General features: G+C 58.7%; 1 protein-coding gene across 1 annotated transcript in view; it reads right to left on the bottom strand.

The window, feature by feature from the left end:
* Window positions 1-724: 724 nt before the first annotated feature.
* The window catches only part of AJAP1 (adherens junctions associated protein 1), a 79722-nt gene continuing 74446 nt past the window's right edge, over window positions 725-6000 (bottom strand). Inside the window, exon 6 of the mRNA XM_045858785.1 lies at window positions 725-1538. The gene's annotated coding sequence lies outside the window, so the exon portion shown is untranslated. The remainder of the gene's footprint in view (window positions 1539-6000) is intronic.

Here is a 6000-nt window from a genome sequence, read left to right as displayed (position 1 = left end):
ACACGGTGGCCCCTCGGGCAGCAGGACGGGCACCTTCGTAAGGTGGGGCTCACGGCGGGAGGCAGGGGGGTCGCCCACCTGGGAGAGGGCAGTGTTCCTGATGCACTGTGTGTGGTTGGGATTGTCGGCAATGGGGCTCCAGCCTGCGGTGCCGTTTCCACAGGGGGGCTCCCCAGGGGACTTGTGGGGGGCAAACCTCAGACGTGGGCCAGCGGGAGCCCACAGGAGACACCGTGTTTGCTACGGTCTCCCCGGGACTCAGAGTCACCCTTGGGCCCCAGAAACAGCAGGCGACCTCTGTCTGCGAACGCGGTGGGGAAGGAAAGCGGACCCCGCCCGGGCTCCGCTCGCACGCCCGTTTCCCTCCCGTTTGCCGGCACACCGGGGCCTCGTCAGCCCCCCGACTCCGCCCTCACACACGCACACACGTGGCAAGGACACACTCCTTTAATTTTGGGAACTGGAAAGGTTCTTTAATTCGATCTACGCTTATATAACACAAAGATGGCCAAGACTCCGCCACCCGCCCGGCCCGGCGCGCGGGCCCGTGTGTTGACAGCCGGCCACGGGAACCACCGATCCAGAGGAGATAGTATTTACGTGTGTGTATATATATCTATGTATATAAGTATGTATACAAAACCACGGCGGCCCCCGCCGCAGCCCGCGGCACCAGACTGCGACTCCAGTACCGTCCCCGCGTGTCCGGCAGACGCCGGGCGTGTCGCCCGCGGGTCTGTGTGGGTGGGTGGAGGCCGTCCCCCGGGGGATGGCGAGGAGACGCCGGGGCGCCAGGAGGGAGACGCTCCCCCGTGGGACCGCATTTCCAGTAGACGCATATATATACACGCGTGCGGAGACGTCTGCGTGTCCGGGTGTGTGCCTGCGTGGGAGGCCGCGTGTGGCGTGTGCGTGAGTGGGCACAGTAGAAAACACCAGTGGGTTGCGCGCGCACTAAGCATGTTAAATAAACCAGGTGTGTCACCGATCACACTCATTTTTAAAAAGGAACATTGAAGATATTCAAAAATTGCTACGGTACAAAAAAGTGTGTGTGTGTGTGTGTGTGTGTGCGCATGTGTGTGTGTCTTTATAGATTTATCTACATCGAGATCAACCGGAAGAGACTCCCACCCCCGTTGTCCGGGAGACGTCTGTGCGTGGCCCTCTGGCTGCGGCGGCGCCTCGTCTTCCGGGTCCGTCCATGGCACATGTGGTATTATTGGCACAGGTTCAGGATCGCGGCAGCACGGACCCCAGGCGTCCCCGTCGCGGCGTCCGCGTCCCTCGCCGCCGTCCCCAGGTCCTCGCCGGCGTCCCTCGCTCGCCGCCCTTCCCCCGAGCGCCCGGAGGAGGCAGGCCCCCATAGGCGCAGGCATCTCTATAAAAATATATTTGGCCTATAGCGTCCTGCTCCGAGTCCCCACCGGCACACAGAAGTGGTGGGTGCGGGGGCCCTCCCCCTCAGAGAGTTTAGTTTTAGGGTTTTGTTTGTTTTTAATTGAATTGAAGTTTTTTACAGGTTCGCCAACGGAATCCTGCGTGGAGAGAAAACAAGGAGACGTTACGTGGCAGTGGTTACGTGGCGGCAGTGGGCCCAGGGCAGGGTGAGGCCGTGCGGCCGCCGTGCTCCCGGCCGATCGACCGACACCGTGGCCTCGGCACAGGAAGGGTGTCCCGCGGTGTCCGGACACCTCCCCAGCCCCCCAGGGACCCCAGGGCAGGCAGCGGGCCGGGACCTCGTGTCAGTCACGGCCCTGGATGGAGAGGCCGTTTCGCCCCTGCACGGGCAGTGGGGCTGGGCTTCCTGAGCGGGGGGGCGGGGGGGGGCGGGCCCCCTGGGGCCCCTGCCGGTCTGGGGCCTGGGGGACGGAGGCAGTGTCCCCGTCATCGCCTCACCTGGCCTTCCCCCGCAGACGTCACCTGTGTGGGGGCCCCGCGGGACCACCCTCTCCGCTGGGCCACCCGTCAGACCACCCCGCCCCCACCCACCTCCTCCAATGTCTAGGATTTGGGGGAGCGCTGGTTGGAAAGTGAAGTGATTAAAGCAAAGAGGAAGGTCCACCTGGCATGTCTCCCCGCCTTCTGATCTTGTGATCATTAAACTGCGTGGAGACCAGCACCCCCGCCGAGTCCCCCTTCGGCGAGGTGAGGCCCCTGGGGGAGTCCCACCCGCAGGGACAGAGAGCGGGCGGGAGCCAGGGGCTGGGGGCGGGGCTGGGGGGGCCGGTGTTCAGCGGGGCGGAGTCCCAGGTCCGGAAGGTGGAAGGTTCTGGAGAGGACGGTGGTGAGAGCCACGCAGTGGTGTCAGTGCACCGACGCCCCTGGGCTGGGCACTTAAAAATGGTTGGGAGGGTCCATTTTGTGTTTCATGCATTTCACCACAATTTTTAACACATTAAAAAATTTACAAGCTGGTCCTGATGAGCCTCCAGCCGGTTCCAGTGACCGGGCCGCCTCTGGTTTTAGCTGCTGTCTGTCTGCGGTCCCGGCGTGGCGACCAGCGGCACCCCGTCCTTGCTCCCGGACGGACCGGGGTGGGAGGGGGCTTCCCGAGCGCCGCTGCCTGGGCTGACTTCTGACCTTGACCCGGTGATGGGGGCTGCTCCTGCGCATCCCCTCGGCCAGCCGTCCCTCGGGGCTCTCCGTACACACGCCCCTCGTTGCTTTCCAGATGCCGGCCCCTGGGTCCTTCCAGACACGAGTGACCCCGCCCCTCGGCTCTCTGTCTCCCACCCCTCGGCTCTCTGTCTCCCACCCCCCCCAAGTCCCAGACAGCATCCAGACCTCAGACCTCGCGAGTCTGTGGCCGGTCCTTCGTGGACACAGCCCCTTCCCTAGACACAGGCTCCGTTGCATCTCGGTCTGTGAGTGAGTCTGGTTCTACGACTCCTCGGCTGCAGGACGAGCGGCAGTGGTTTTTATCTGGGTGCGTGTCACGCACGCGCGACCCCGGGCACCACGGGGCGCCTGCCGGGCCCGCCTTCAGATCACCCGGTTCCAGCTCTGTGCCCGGCCCGGAGAGGGAGCCCCGTGCCGGGGGAGAGAGGCCTTGGCCTCAGCCCTTGCCTGCAGGTGGGTGCTGGAGCGGGCCAGTGTCAAGGACTGACGGACGGAGGGCCTCTCGGAGGAATGGCCGATGGCAGTGGGGGACGGGAGCCTCTTCCCAACTGACCCACAGGCATCTGCCTCTGCCCCGGGTCTCAGAGGCAGAGAGGGAGGCAGGGCCCCAGGCCTGAGCCTTAACTTGCCGTTGTGAGAGCAGCGCTGGAAGCCGTGCTGTGAGCAGCCGCTGCCCGGACCACCCACCCGGCCAGCCGTGGACAGAGGGCGAGGAAGGGAGAGAAACATCGGTCAGCCACCTCCCGCATGAACCCCGACTGGGGAACGAACCCGCAACCCAGGAAAATGCTAAATTTCAGTCAGAAATTAGTGAACATCTTCAGCTAGAAGATAGCTTGAGAGCCCACGGACCTCGGGAAAAGAACACCTCATTTGGGCTCTACACAGAAACACCTGCTTACATTGTCTGTTCCTGTGCCCTTCCTGCCTTTTGGGACAGCCACCTGTGTCTCCTGGACTCCACTGACACCGGATTAAGAGACTTCCGGCCAAGATGGAGGCATAGGCAAGCATGCTTGCCTCTGCACACGACTACGGCAAAGATTACAGCTAGACTGCAAAACCAGCGTCATCCCGATTCATCAGAAACTCGAGCCATATGGCAGCCGGACAAGCAAGGATTTGGAGAAGCCACAGTCATCCACACAGGTGCCTTTTCTACAACAGGTCACGTGACTAAGACAGGGGTCAAAGCAGCTCTACCTAATACCCAGAAACAGACACAGGGAGGCTGCCACAACGCAGAGACAAAGAAACACGGCCCAAATGAAAGAAAAAACTCCAGGAAAAGAACTAAATGAAATGGAGAGAAGCAACCTATCAGATGCGGAGTTCAAAACACTGGTGGTCAGGATGCTCAGAGAACTCACTGGGCACTGAGACAGCATAAAAAACACCCAGGCAGAAACGAAGGTTGCATTCAGTGAAATAAAGAAAAACCCACAGGGAGCCAGCAATAGAGGGGATGAAGCCAAGATTCAAATCAACAATTTGGAACATAAAGAAGAAATAAGCATTCAACCAGAACAGCAGGAAGAAACAAGAATTCAGAAACACGAGAACAGAATAAGGAGCCTCTGGGATATTTCCAAATGTACCAATATCCGAATTGCAAGGGTACTGGAAGCAGAAGAGGAAGAGCAAAAAGTTGAAAAGTTATTTGAAAAAAATAATGAAAGAAATCTCCCCTACTTTGGTGAAGGAAATAGACATACACGTCCAGGAAGCACAGAGAGTCCCAAATGATTTGGACACAAAGAGGACCACACCAAGACACATCATAATTAAAATGACAAGTTTTCAAGATAAAGAGGAAAATCTTAAGAGCAGCAAGGGAAAAGCAGTTAGTCACCTACGAAGGAGTTCCCATAAGACTGTCAGCTGATTTCTCAAAAGAAAGCTTGCAGGCAAGAAGAGGCTGGCAAGAAGTATTCCAAGTCATGAAAAGCAGGGACCCACGGCCAAGATCGCTCTACCCAGCGAAGCTGTCATTTAGAATGGAAGGGCAGATAAAGCGCTTCCCAGACAAGGTAAAGCTAAAGGAGTTCATCATCATCGACAAGCCATTAATACATGACATGTTAAAGGGACTTATCTAAGAAAAAGAAGATCAAAACTATGAGCATTAAAATGGCAACAAATACACAACTATCAACAACTGAATCTAAAACAAACTAAGCAAACAACCAGGACAGGAACAGAATCACAGAAATGGAGATCAGCGGGGAGGAGGAGGAGAAGGAGGAAGGATGGGGGGAAAGGTACAGGGTTTAAGAAGCATAAATGGCAGGTACAAAACAGACAGGGGGAGGCTAAGAATAGTATGGGAAATGGAGAAGCCAAAGAACTCACATGCACGACCCATGGACATGAACTAAGGAGGGATTGCTGCAAGGAATGGGGGTACCAGGTAGAGGGGGGCAAAGGGGGAAAAATGGGGACAACTGTAATAGCAAAAGCAATAATATATATATTTAAAGGTCAGAAAAGGAAGCTGGGTGTTGCCTGGTGGTCCGAGATGGGGATCCAGGCCAATGCTGACTCTGGGGAAACTAGTGCCCCCCACTGCCTGGAAGGGGGTCTCCGCTCGCCGGGCCCCACTGGCTACGAGCCCCACGGTGGGTGGGGCACGAGCTTCATGCCCAGCGTCTGCTTTCGCAAACCCAAGAGCCCAGAGCGGTGCGGGAGCACCGCGGCCGCCGGCTGGCTTCTCCCCGCCGGGAGCGGCCGCTCTCCCGCGGAGCTTGCCTGGCTCGGGGGGTCTTCCCTGGCCCTCAGCTCAGACAGACGGTTTCCAGAAGCATCTGCGTGTTGCTTTGGAAGAAAGCGTCCCTTCAAATGGCAAAGGCTGGTGATCCTGTTAGCGTGTTTTGTTTTTTTTTTAGAACAAAGCGGTGAGGCTCAGGTGCTTTTCCTGTTTTCTTATTATTATGTCCTCGGCGTGTCGTTGAAAATAGTAATTCTGCGTGATGGATGCCTTCATTACGGCTCCGGCTCTGTTTGGGAGGAAGCGGCCTCGGCCAGCGGAAAGATCTGGGCGCTGGTGCGCTTTTGTGAAGTTTACTTGCTGTACAAAAAAATGACAGGCCATTAGCCCGCAAGCCAGCGGCAGGGTGTCTGAGGTCACCCTGCTCGCAGCGGGAAGGCCACCGAGGTCACCGTGCCTCGTCCTGGGCGTTCAGTGGGGCTGCAGCGTGGAGGCAGCTACTCGGCCAGGCTCTGCTGGAACCCAACGCAGAGGCTCCGCCTAGGGGCCCAGTGAGCGCTGCCCTGCCTGGCCAGGGCGCCCGTGCCTGCCCGCCTGCCCGCCTGCCCGCCTGCGGGGGAAGCGACGCTGGCCAGGTCTGGGCCCCAGACGCGCTCGTGGGTTCGCGTGGG

The sequence above is a fragment of the Phyllostomus hastatus genome, unplaced genomic scaffold (assembly GCF_019186645.2).
Source record: "Phyllostomus hastatus isolate PE091 unplaced genomic scaffold, TTU_PhHast_1.1 phas_scaffold_182, whole genome shotgun sequence".
Taxonomy (NCBI): Eukaryota; Metazoa; Chordata; class Mammalia; order Chiroptera; family Phyllostomidae; genus Phyllostomus; species Phyllostomus hastatus.
Note: the sequence above shows the minus strand (reverse complement) of the source record. Positions and strands in the feature narration are given on the sequence as shown.